At 39.8% G+C, this 12611-nt stretch overlaps 1 long non-coding RNA gene across 3 annotated transcripts in view; it reads right to left on the bottom strand.

Annotated features, from left to right (window-relative positions):
* The window catches only part of LOC125696555 (uncharacterized), a 135415-nt gene that overhangs the window by 20541 nt on the left and 102263 nt on the right, over window positions 1-12611 (bottom strand). Inside the window, exon 1 of one of the 3 annotated variants that reach the window (XR_007378401.1) lies at window positions 3633-3751. The exons of the other annotated variants lie outside the window; for them this stretch is intronic. This is a non-coding gene — a long non-coding RNA (uncharacterized LOC125696555). Of the gene's footprint in view, window positions 1-3632; window positions 3752-12611 lie in introns of those variants that run through there. 3 annotated transcript variants of the gene reach the window in all.

The raw sequence follows: 12611 nt of genomic DNA on the forward strand, positions 1-12611 counted from the left end.
CCTACAAAGAGAGATACCTATGGTTTTGCTTCCCCAGCCCACTGGAACAATGGATGGTCACAAAACAGAAATGACAGATGGGAGGGATCTGTGTCATGCTGCATGCCATTAGGTGACAAGCTCAGCAGCATCAGCCAGCCAGGGTGAAGGCAGAGCACACACTGCTTGGCATGCCACTGTCAGAGGACTTGTCCCAAAAATGTTACTGCTCATTATGGAGCAGTTAGAACAGGTGTATCAGAGTTAGAGTAGGCAACCTACTTATAAATTTGCTGGGTGATCGGTAAGGCTTGTTGCTCTCGAGGAGGCAAGATAGCTTTCCAGCCCTTATGACTCAGCAGACACACACCTACGCAGGCAAGTGGACAAGGCAGTATGTGACTCAAGTCATGCTTCGTTCACTTCTCATGAAACTCACTTGTCAGAACAGTCTTCCCACCTGCACAAAGGTCTGTCTCATTGTAATGAGACTAATTTATCATAACCTTCACAATTGGTTTGTCCCCATGCAAAGAAACTGATTTTCACCACATGGATTTATGTAAATATGGCATTCTCCCATTCATTACTAATAGGAACTCCCTGTTCAGAACACGTTCTTCTCAAAGGCTTCTGAAGAAGGCCCCTTCATTAAACCAAGCTACCTGTATCTACCATCTAAACTGGGCAAACATATCTGGTAAATCTCCACCCTTTTACAGAAAATAGACTAATCCCTGTGATAAGTGGCATAAGATCTTCAAACTGAATAGGCAAAGCTGGCCAGAATCAGCAAAGAGTACCAGCATAGTGGAAACAGATCATAACAAATCCTTACTCTGTAGTCTGGAAGAGGAAACGTCCTTGTTCTCTTAATAAAAAGTAGTGCAAGTTACACTGCTAGACTTTATCAAAGATTAATCATGCAATTTTTAATTACATACAAATTCAATGATTAGAATAAAGATTTTCAAGTGCTACCTTGACTCACTTCCACAAATTCATCTGTAAGCATCACACGGACTTCTCAGGGTGCAGTCAGTAACCACCATCACTGAAATACTAAGGCTGAGCACTGCCAAGAAACCCAGCTTGAGATCATACAGCTTTTGATGCCATTTAGTGATGCCCAGTCTTCCTTTTTTAGAAAAGATGGTGATTATTATGAAAAGATAGCTTTGTCATCCTGGAGTTTGCAGACCTCCTCCCTGCCTTTCCATCTGGCCTTTGGGTTGCCTTGTGCAGAACCAGGGAAGTGCTGTCTCATTGCTGAGTCCCTACAGTCACGAAAGCAGAAAATTGCTGTTTATCTTATCAGCACCCCACACACGTACTGATACTGAGTTATTCTGATACTGAAGATGCTCAACAAAGTGACTTTAAGCATCTTATGACTGTACCTTCATATTTTAGCTCCATACAACAGACGTTATGAAACAGCTTGTGATGTAAATACCCACAGCAAATTCTACTCACATACTCATAGTTAATATAGTGATATATAGAAGCTAATGATAGACAACAGGAAAAGAAAAAAGAAAAAAATCTTTTACCTGTGCGTGGAAAAGACAATGTAAACTACTGGGAAGCTAAATCGTTTTAGGAACTGTATAAAGCACGAGGTGATTTAATCTGAATGACAGTTAATGGATTGTATGGGCACCTAGGGAACCCATAGGATCCAAATTCACCCTCAGATTTAAGTTCTAAGGAAGATCCCAGATTGGAAAGGTGGTTTCAGAGCATAAGTGGAAGTGTGTTCTTCTCCCAGATGCTCCAGCCTTCCAAGACTTGTAACACTTAAGAGAAAGGACACCACATTCACTCATATTAAGCCACAGCCTTCATGTTCATCCTAAATATCACTGCCCTGCTCCTAACCCTAATCTGGATCTACGTTTTCACAAATGATACAGAAGCTGCTCTATCCTTGCTGACTGTTGTGCAGGAATTTATTTCAGCCTTACGATTGCAGAAACCACAACAGCATGCACACTTTATAGCACCTTTTAAAGCTGTAGCTTCTACAGAGTGTTACTCAATTCAGTAAGCATCACACAAAACAAGCCTAAGGGAGATCATCAAGCATTCCCATGAAGGTCACCCTTTGACACCTTCCTGAATTGTAACGAAGCCAGCTTCCCCCTGCTGCTCTCACCGAACCAGGCAAGGATTAACCCTCCTCCAGCAGCCCACAGGTGGGAGCTTTCAGCTGCTGCTGAACCAGCAGCATGCTTGACCACAGCACACCGTGAACAAGTGTTATTTTTGCAAGCTAGTCACTTGTTTAGAGATTTTTTTTTTTTTTTTAATTTGTTTGCCCCTCGAAAAGGATTTTACTCACCTCCTTCTGCTTATTTAGCTGCACAGAGTTATAGTTACACAGACAGGGGGTCACAGTTCAAAGGCAGCACTCGGTACTTTCAGAGACTTTCACGACCTTTTTGCTCAGACATCTCCGTGCCATCACGGGTTCACAGCTCCAGCACAGCGCATTTGCGTTCGGTGCTCCGTCCGCCCGCAGCATGCCGCCCGCTTTCCCTCACAGCGCTGCCCTCTGCCGGCTCTCCCGCCCTCGCTCCGCGCGGTTCCGCGGGGCCGCTTTGCTACAGGATGGAAGCAAGCAAGCAATAGTTGCGCTCCGCTTCTGCACGCTACGGAACAAATTGCTTCCCGGAATTACTGCGCCGGGATGGACAGGGAAGTGCTTCACGCTTGTTTGCACGGAGGATGGTTCCTGACCACCGCTTGTCCCTGCAACAAGCAGCGTTCACATCACAAGCAGTACCTTGTGAGGGACTTAGGAGCTGGCATTTCACCTAACCAGGGATCTGGCTGGGGCTCAGAACAGGAAGATTACAGCCTTCTCTTACTAGGGATTTATTTATTTTAATTAAAGAGCTTGTAGCAGAACGGTAAATAAGATTTAGACCTGTTAGAAGACTAAGTGTTTCTCTCTGTTCTAAGCTTCTACTTAAGGCAATTAGCAGTTCTCCAGGCCTGAGCAGGAGGGATATGCATGAATTTACTCAATCCCTGACAGAGCTGTGACAGAGCAGAGCAGTATGCTGCCAGACAGACCTGGCAGGGTTTACCCTGTTCTACCTCAGCACCAGTGCTGCGTTATCCATCAGTGGTCCGTCAGAACTGTCACATACCATAATGTATTAGAGGAGATCACAGACATGCACTAAAACATTTTTCCACTGTTTATAATTTTTTTCTTCTTATAAGTTTTCCCAGTTACAATAATTGAAGTGCATTTAAAAACCAGTGTATAAAGATACAGATTGATAAAGACACTGCAAAGCAGCAGATTTATTCTGTATCTGCATTACATTTGTCACTTCTCAGAAGCATGAAGCTTATTATGCATGGGGCATATGGTCTGATATGTATAGATATGTATATTTCCCTCCCAGAAATACACACAAGTCTGAGCACAGTCTCAGTTCTCCCAATTCAAGACCCTGATTATATCTTTCTGCTCTCTCCAAACCAAAGCTGCAATCCTATGTTTTCCCTTTCTTTACCGCTGTAAGGTGATAGAAAGTGCAGTAACGATAGCAGAGTAGCAAAGTCCTAAGCTACAGCAAATAAGAACGTGCTCAAAGGTAACAGCCACAGGCTCAGAAAGGAAAGAATCTGCTTACCTATGGAAGGCCTCATGTACACAGGATCTCCAGCAAGATCCCCTTACCTCCACTGCCTCCCCTTTAGTGAGGTCTTGGAAGGGGTGGATCCTGGCTCCTGCTCTTATGGTCACTCAGGTACATTGCATACACCTGAGCTCCCTTGGGTTGGCCCTGCCTTCCCACCAGGTGCTCAATCACTCCTTCAGGCTGTGACTTAGCATTTTTGCTATAACTGCATATGTTCACAGCATCAGCCTCTGCTCCCTAATCCTGAACAGGAGTGCAAAACTACCAGTGCTTTTAAGGGAGCAGCTCACAGAATCTGCTTGGTACCATGCCTGGACCAGAGCGGAGGTGACAGTGATGTCACGGCACACTGACATCACCTGGATGACTCTGTATGGTACCTTTTAGGGAATTCAGTTTTAGCTGAGCCAAGTGTTAATGTGTGCTCTTGTTATATGATGATACAACGTACAACATGGATCAGTTACCCAGCCATGGGTCACAGCGCAGAGCACATCTGAAGGGGTTCTGGATCATGCTGTGAAAACATCCTTTTTTGTCTCTCAATCATGAGAACACAAAGCAATAGCTCATGCTGAAAGTCATAATTACAAAATAGCCTAATTATGTTTTCAATCTACTAGCTTACAATGTTATGAATCACTTTATCAATAGACATCACATCTTTTTATATAGTCCTTACACAAAAATTATAGTTGATCAATTATAGTTGAAAACCAGTGCATGTCAGCCTGCTCACCCCATGAAAGGTGAATTACGTTGTTAGCCTTTTAGCTTGAATAAATAAATAAATATCCTAAATTCTACCACAGAAAGAACATATGTGCTCTGGTGACACTGTCCTCAATCCAGACTCTTAAAAACCCCTAGGCAAGAAAGTTTCTGCAACCAAATGAGTGATTTTTCTTGATAATACTTCACCCTCTTAGCTTTTGCAATAAGCCATAATTTAACTTCTTTGTAATATTCAACAGTCCAACAAGTACCACTAGTTTCTGCAAGGATGGAAGCTCCAACTGACTCACTGCTATTCACTTTTACTTGGAAGGTCTGCTAGTCACTTTGTTGTTGTCTCTCAATGAGCTGCATGAGGAGAATTGTTTTTTAGTTAAATTATATTTAAATGTACAGTACTTATAATTTCTTCATGACTCTGTTCTACAAGCTTCTCAAATTAAAGGAACACGTAAGCCGCTTCATTGTGGAGGCATAATTTCATTGCTCTTCAAAATATTTGTGTCTGCTTTTCACAAGTCAAGAAAAAAATGGGTACCTGCAAAGTATCCAGCAGATTTTCTTCTCAAGAATGTGTAAGTGAATGCTTTTCATTTGTAGGTGTACAGTTGTGCACCATACTGTCAGGAGATCCTGGTTAAATTCTCATTATTTACAGCATTGTAGAAAAAGGAGCTTTAAAATTTCAAGTGGGTGTTACATTGCTTTAGAACCTGTGTACCCATTCATTCTGCTTGGATTATTATTCAGGCATGAAGAGCTGACAAGCTTTTTTAAAAAGTAGGCTGTGGCAGCCATCACTGTTCGACTTCTGGGTGTTTGTTTTCATCTCCCCCATGGTGCAAGTGACATAAGAAAAAACAGACCTAACTTTGGTTTCTTAGTTCATCAACAGATCATTCCACAAAGCCAGGCTGGATCCTTCATGGTTTGTCTGCCTTAAGACTCACCATAAACACTTTTTTTTTTTTGCATTTGCTCCTAGGCAAAGCTCTGTGTTATGACAGGAAGTAACTTGTGCTATAGCAGTGTTTGCACTGGGCTGGTAACGCAGACATGCACGTTTAGAAATTTCTAGTATTAAAGTTTAAAAATTCAATTGCTAATAAAATTTACTACCTTCATGTCATATTTCACAATTTAGTTCAGGGTTTTATTTTCTCCCTTCTTGTGTAAAATGTATTTATATTCTCTGGGAAATGAGAAAGAAGACTTCAGATGTTGCTTTCTGATTACTGTTACTTGTTTTACGTAACCTTTGTTGAAAAGGGTAGGAAGATAGCAGCCTGCCTTCCCAAAAGCCTACCAGCCACATGATCATGTTCCAGCCTACGTGATCCACAGCCTAAGACTCACTCTATTTCATAAGTACAGACTTGCAAAGAACAATGTTAGAATAAATACAGCGCATTGCTTTGTAAATAATACTCTTCTTTTCTTAAATGTAGTATAAAAACAGAGATTTCCTCAGCTTACTTCCAGAACTTGAAGATGTAGCACACATATGGCAAAAATTTAAGTACTGTCTCTGTGGTGCTTTAATTTTATGCCATAGTTTGTTCCTCTAGAACAGCTTGATAAGTTGATGTATTGTGTTATAGAACACTGAGAACGTGTAACGCATCAATCTCTGCAGCAAAAAAAAATGTAGCCAAGCGAAGTTTGAATGTTTCAATATATCACAAAAATCAAACTAACCAGAAATATTCATATTATTTATATTTTTTTTCTTAAAAATGACCTATATGTGCCTTTATTTTCTTCGACTGAATATGTTAAAAAAAAAAAAAAAAAAAAAAAAGACTGTGAATTTCTCAATCAATATTAAGTTTTTTTCTTAAGCTATGAAAAGGGTAATCCATTTCTCTTCAGGAATTATTACCAGAGAAGCTGATCCTCCACTGGATGCTATTCAAGCTTTTCAGAGCAGTAAATACTGTTTGTATAATTTCACTGTCATATGGATCAGAATAAAGATAGTTCATAGTTTGAACTATCTGTTTGAAATGATTTTGAGTATGAACATATAAGAGGAGTAGAAAATAAAACAAAAGCTTGTAAAACTTGCTGCCAGTGTCTACATCAGTAAAGAAGAGGTGATTGAAAACATACCAGACTTGCATAGCAGGGAAAGGATTGCTATCTGATACAAGGTCGAATGTGTAAAATATATATATCACTTTCATTTGAATAAAGTATAAATACTGAATAAATAAAATTTGTCTTGAGAGGCTGGAGATAAAATCATTTCTATAAATATGAGATTGTCTCTTATATACTCCCTCCAAAATAAAAATAATGTGACCAAGAGATGGTCTAGTATGTAAACTGGAACAAACAGGGAATTACAAGCAGCCTCCTTGCAGTGTGATCGATCAAAGACAGTTGCACTTAAAGTTACATCTGTGGATGAGTACTGACAGGGTTCATTACTAGCACAAATACAAAAAACAAAGCAGCGATTTCCCAATAAACAGCAGACTTTGCAGCTCACGACTACTTTGTTGAAGGGACATGGGCTCATTTGTCCTCTCATTGTGACCCTCCAAAACTTCAGGGCTTAGAGAAGGAAGCATATCCTTACCAGCAATGCTCTGAACATGCACACAGCATCGCTGTCATGTCCAAGAAGTTATTTTTTGTTCTTCTAATCATAATATCAGTTACCTACTCATGTGCAGTGATCTCAAAAGGCCTGTGACTTACAAAAAAAAAATATGACCAGCAAAAAGAAGAATCATAAGCAGAGAGTTTTATTTCTGAAGTGAAAACAAGGATAATTTGTCAGCATCCTTGGTTAAACTAGTAAACATATTTTTACGGTAAGGCATTTCCCAAGTTGCATGTGTCATGCAGGTCACGGGAGCACAAGAACAATCCTCATATAGAGGTGGACAGCTTAAGAAGAAACAATATGCTCTTCAGGAGCACATTAACTGCAGTTAAGACAGCAAAGTAGGCATAAGAACTGCAACTCAGTTGTCAGAGTGGAATTAGGTAAATAACACTTCCTGAGAGGTCATGTAGTCAGCATTGCAGATACTTGTCTTGTTATCCTGTAAGTACTGCAAGATACCCTTCAAAATTAACATACAACTCATGAACTTCAGTGCATACAAAACGAGCCCTAAAGTGACAAAAACTGCTCCCTGATTTCTACCAACTTTTAGCTCAGTCGCAGCAAGCTACTGCATATAACACTTCACCTGTTATTACTTGCAGAAGAGAATCTCGTTTCTGCCCAGCATTGTGATGTTTCAGAGTACTAACATATGGCAGACATGTCTGTCCTACCTCCAAAATGCTTCTTGGTCAGAAACAATGCTCAAAAAACCATGCAAAATTCTGATACCCAGAGTTTCACTGTGTTTGACAATGGCAAAGCAGGAAACGTTTCTCATTTTGGAAGGGAACTTGGGCTTAAAGGATTTCCAAAGGGAAGAATGAAGATAACACCTTAGTTTTCTAACAATGTCCTATCCCAATTGGTTATACAGAAGAGCAACAATGCAGAAACAGTCTCCTGACCGCTGTAGCTGATAAGAATTTCTAAGTCCCTTCCAACCTTTCATGTTCTTTCAACTGCTGAAGGTTGTTGTCTTTTATTGTTGTTTGTTTGGTTTGCATCTTGTTTTCCTGCGGTGTTGCTGAAGTGGACAGGAAGGAAAAAAGATTTTTCTGTACAACTATGACTCCTCTCATATTCAGGTTACAGCTCTGGTAAGAACAAACCGTTTTTTCAAAGTTTTACAAAATGTGTCCTTGGGCAGTAGTTTCAAGAGCACCAGAGTCATTTTGAATTTTAAGTCTGATGAAAATGCTTCGAGATTCTCCATGAATGCGAGTTCCCCTCTCTCTCTCACACGCACACACAAAAATAGTTTTGCAATCTTTAATTCATTCTCACCCACTTAACAAGGTGTTTGGTAAGGATGATGTTATCTGAAACTGAATCAACCGATTAGCGAGACTATTTATCTCTGAAGGAGCAACATGGGAGATCTGCAAATGCTCAAAGAGCAGAGTATGCAAATTGTCAGGGTGTTTTGTAGGCTGCAGCAGCGTTTCAGACAGAGCACAAGGATTAACAAAAATCTCATTTAATTATTTCCTCTCCTGCCACTGCTGTCCCCTTCTATAAACAATTGAGTAGAGAAAGATGAACTAAGAAAAATAAACTAAAGGTTAATTAAGAAAGTATTTTTCTTTGTTTCTTCTGACTAGGCCCATGCACATACCTTGTCTCTAGGATACAGCAGCCATGCTATTTCCTTACTAATTAGAGACACCATATTCCCCAAATGGAGTGTTGGAGGTAAATTCTCCACCATTCATCCCTATAACAGTATGACAGTCATGTTTATAATTTAGAAGTAACACGTATTCATACAAACACTGTTGACTTGCACATAGCCACATTAATCAAACTGACATTTCACACCTTTCCAAAACTAGAACTGTTCCAAAAGAAATCATCACTGAAAGCACTAGATGTGACAAGAAAGTTTTAGTGGGTGGATCTCAGAGATGAACATTTTTCAGGCTATCACTGAAAGCTTCCAAAGGCTTGAGAGACGTAGAATCTAATTGCTGTATCTGAATACAACTGAAACAGTGGAGAACTCAACGATGCCAATGACAAATGGACAGATAGTAGCCTACCAAGCAGGATGTATGAACTACCAAAGGACTAACGAAAATGTATTCAACATTTCTCTGGTATGATCAGAGATACAGATGATCAGATGATGTACAGATGAAAGGAAATAACTTAAACTTCAGTGTTTAAAGATGCCTATCATTAACTGAAGGAATAGCGTTACTAATTACCGGATTTTTCTGGGTGTTTAGTGAACGGATAAATAGACAGCTTCAATTTGCACTGTAGAAGACAATAACCAGTAGGATAATTCATAATACAGTGTATATGGAACTGGCATTCATAGAGGCTGTATAACTTCCCTCCATTGGATTCATGCTGCTAAAACTCAGGCTGTATCATTTAATCAACACACAACATTATGTTTATCTACCACTCTGTTCTCACAAGGAAACTTGCATGACAAATGTACCATCAAAAAGAGCTCTGCAGCTTTGTGAGGCTGAGTCAGGCTCAGAGAAGCCAGCAGCTGCCAGTGGGTGAATAGCTGCATGTTGAAATGCCTGGAGTGAGGCACTGGAGCATTTGGAGTTACTAGTAGCTCTACAGGGAATCAAATTCTGACTAACTTCTCATCACTGTTGACATTTTGGAAAGGCACATTAGTGTTTCAGGAAGGCGTTAAGCTGGATCACCTGATGACTGGTCACTGCCCATAGGCTGGTGCCTATGGTATCACCTACACTCCCATGGCCCCACTCCATCCCCTGCCTGTATTTCCTCCTGTTTTATTATAGGCTCTTAGATAATTCACACTATGCTAAACACTACTTGTCATTACTATCTATTGGTTACAGACATTTATGTACCTGTAAGCATTAGCAAGCAATAGTACAAAGCTAAGCAAAAGTTTAAACATTCCCTGTAACAGAGAACTGATTGTTAGATAACACAGCTACTGTATAACAAACCAATCCAAAACTCCAGTTCCAGCACAGTTGCACAAGTCCCAAGACTGTCATTAGCTCAGCACAAGGGCTGTGGGCTGTGACTAGCAATGGCAGCACTATCTATGTTGGGCTACAAGGCTGCACGCATGGCCTCCTTGTCACTGCCAGCTCCAGAACGAGGAGCACACACCCAGCTGTGTGAGCAGCATTGCAGTGCTCTTCACACTTTCTCAGTAGCTCCCAGCCTCTCCATCTTTAATAGGAAGGACAGCTCAATGTCTCTCAAATATCACTAATAACCTTCCTGGACAAATTAAATGCAAAATGTCTGCAGATATGCTGAGTATCACCCTTTATATAAACACGGAAAAGCTGTTTAGGGAGGGCATTTCCATTTTAAGAAAAAATCGTGACATTTTGCAACATGCGATTTGCACAGCCAAGAGATGGCAGCACTCCATCAACCATTTCCTTGAAGCACTTTGATAACGTGCTGCAAGACTGAAAACAATGGAATAACACAACAACTAATGGGACAAGGTCCATGATTACTATTCTACTGTTTTTCAGAGGTCTGATAAGATTAATTCACAAGTAAGGAATAGCAAGTATTTTCATAGTGTGTTGTCTCATCGATGTATCATCTCAGTATACATTTCATAAGATAATAACACAACCTAACTACCCTTCCATGAAACCCAAAAGCACATATATATCAAATATACACTCTCATTTAAAACACTCTCTCAACCTTTCTCAGCAGCTGGAAAAGTTCTCTGGTAATAATCTTAAGGATCAACATACCCCTAAAAATTTATTTATGCCATATATATGCCACTGATTTTCTCCTGCAGGTTGATGCTGACAGAAGTTGAAGGAGTTTAGTATTTCCCAAAAGCTGATATAATCAGGTACAGAAGAGATCTGTTAGCAATAGGAATTAATTTCTTTACTACAATCACTCTGATTTACATTCAAACTCTATGAACAGTACACAGACTTCAGCAGCAGTCTACAAGCAACACTGCACAGGAATTTAGTAGTAGAGCTGCTACAAGGTGATTAAGAAACTGGGTAAAAGGGAAATGACAATAAACTGGGCTGAAAAGAAACTGTTGAATTGAGAAGCTGCTATTGGATGAGTTTTGAGAGCAGTATTATGTAACTTAATGAGGAGCTTCTCAACTGACTCAAATCAGCACTGCATTCCACTTTCTTCCCTTATTGCTAGAACTCATTCTCTTCTGTGAAAAAGGTCAGACTCAAACAACACTAACTATACTGCAGAAAAATATGTCACAAATAAATTGTATAATTTTACTAGAGAGCTTACTGTTTCATCCATATTTAAAAAAAAAAAAAAGTTTGTTTGGTTTGACCTTCTCCTAATGCAAGCAGTTTTACTTTAGTCACTAACTTAATTGATGTTACACTTCATTTAACCAGTACATAAGGAGCACCAGCTTGTTTTCAGGGAAAATACTGTACCTGAGGTTTTGTTTTTTTCCTTCTTTCCCCAAATGTAATGAAGTTCTTGCAGCAGGTTTCCTAGAACTTTTCCAGTTGTAATATATCTCTGTGTCTACTGGAAATATCCACCACTGTTAGATTTATTCCTGAGATTTCAAGTTACACATAAGATTATATTTCTTAGAATGCCAGCAGGTGGATTGAGTTTCTTCTCTAACAGCTTAAAAAATGCTATGCAGCAGAAGTATTTCTAAAAAAAAAAAAAAAAAGCTAAGTAAGAATGTTTTTACATTTTATGTAATTGTAGTATGTAATTGTAGTATGTAGTATGTAATTGTAATAATGGCTTGGGTTGGAAGGGACCTCAAAGATCACGAATCTCCAACCCCCCTCACTGCAGGCCAGGCCACCAGCTTCCCCATTTAATACCAGACCAGGCTGCCCAGGCCTCCATCCAACCTGGCCTTGAACACCTCCAGGGACGGGGCATCCACAGCCTCTCTGAGCAGCTGTTCCAGCACCTCTCCATTCTCATAGTCAAGAACTTCCCCCTGACATCCAACCTGAATCTTCCCTCCCTCAACTTAAAACCATTTCCCCTTGTCCTGCAGTTATCAACCCTTTCAAAGAGTTGACTCCCCTTCTGTTTGTAGGTTCCCTTTAGGTACTGCAAGGCTGTCACCCCGCAATGAGGTCACCCCGCAGCCTTCTGTTCTCCAGGCTGAACAAGCTCCCTCAGCCTGTCTTCATAGAGGAGGTGCATACCTTACAAATAATTTATAACATGTTTCGTATAAGCATGTTTCATATAAGCATGTAACATATAAGCATGTTTCTTGAATTATAATTAACTGAACAGAAATACTGTCAAATAAATAAGCTCTAAAAGCTCAGATAAAATTAAATATCATTCCTGGGGGTAAAAATAATTTTCTTTTTCCCTTTGTGAAATGATCAATTCTTCCGGAGCATTTCTTCCACCCACACAGTAACGTTGCTGTATCAGAATCAATAACATATTTATAGATAAAGGAACAATTTTTTTTATTACTATTCAATACTCAGTAGATTTCTACTGCTTTCAGTTGTGTTTTTTCAGTTGTGTTTTTTTCCTTCAGATAGTACACATCAGATAATTACTTTGAAGATAATTCCCATATCAAGCAGAAAGCATCAGATAGAACTGAAGTTCAAAACTTCTTGCACTTTGACCTA

Source organism: Lagopus muta, chromosome 8 (genome assembly GCF_023343835.1).
Source record: "Lagopus muta isolate bLagMut1 chromosome 8, bLagMut1 primary, whole genome shotgun sequence".
Lineage (NCBI taxonomy): Eukaryota > Metazoa > Chordata > Aves > Galliformes > Phasianidae > Lagopus > Lagopus muta.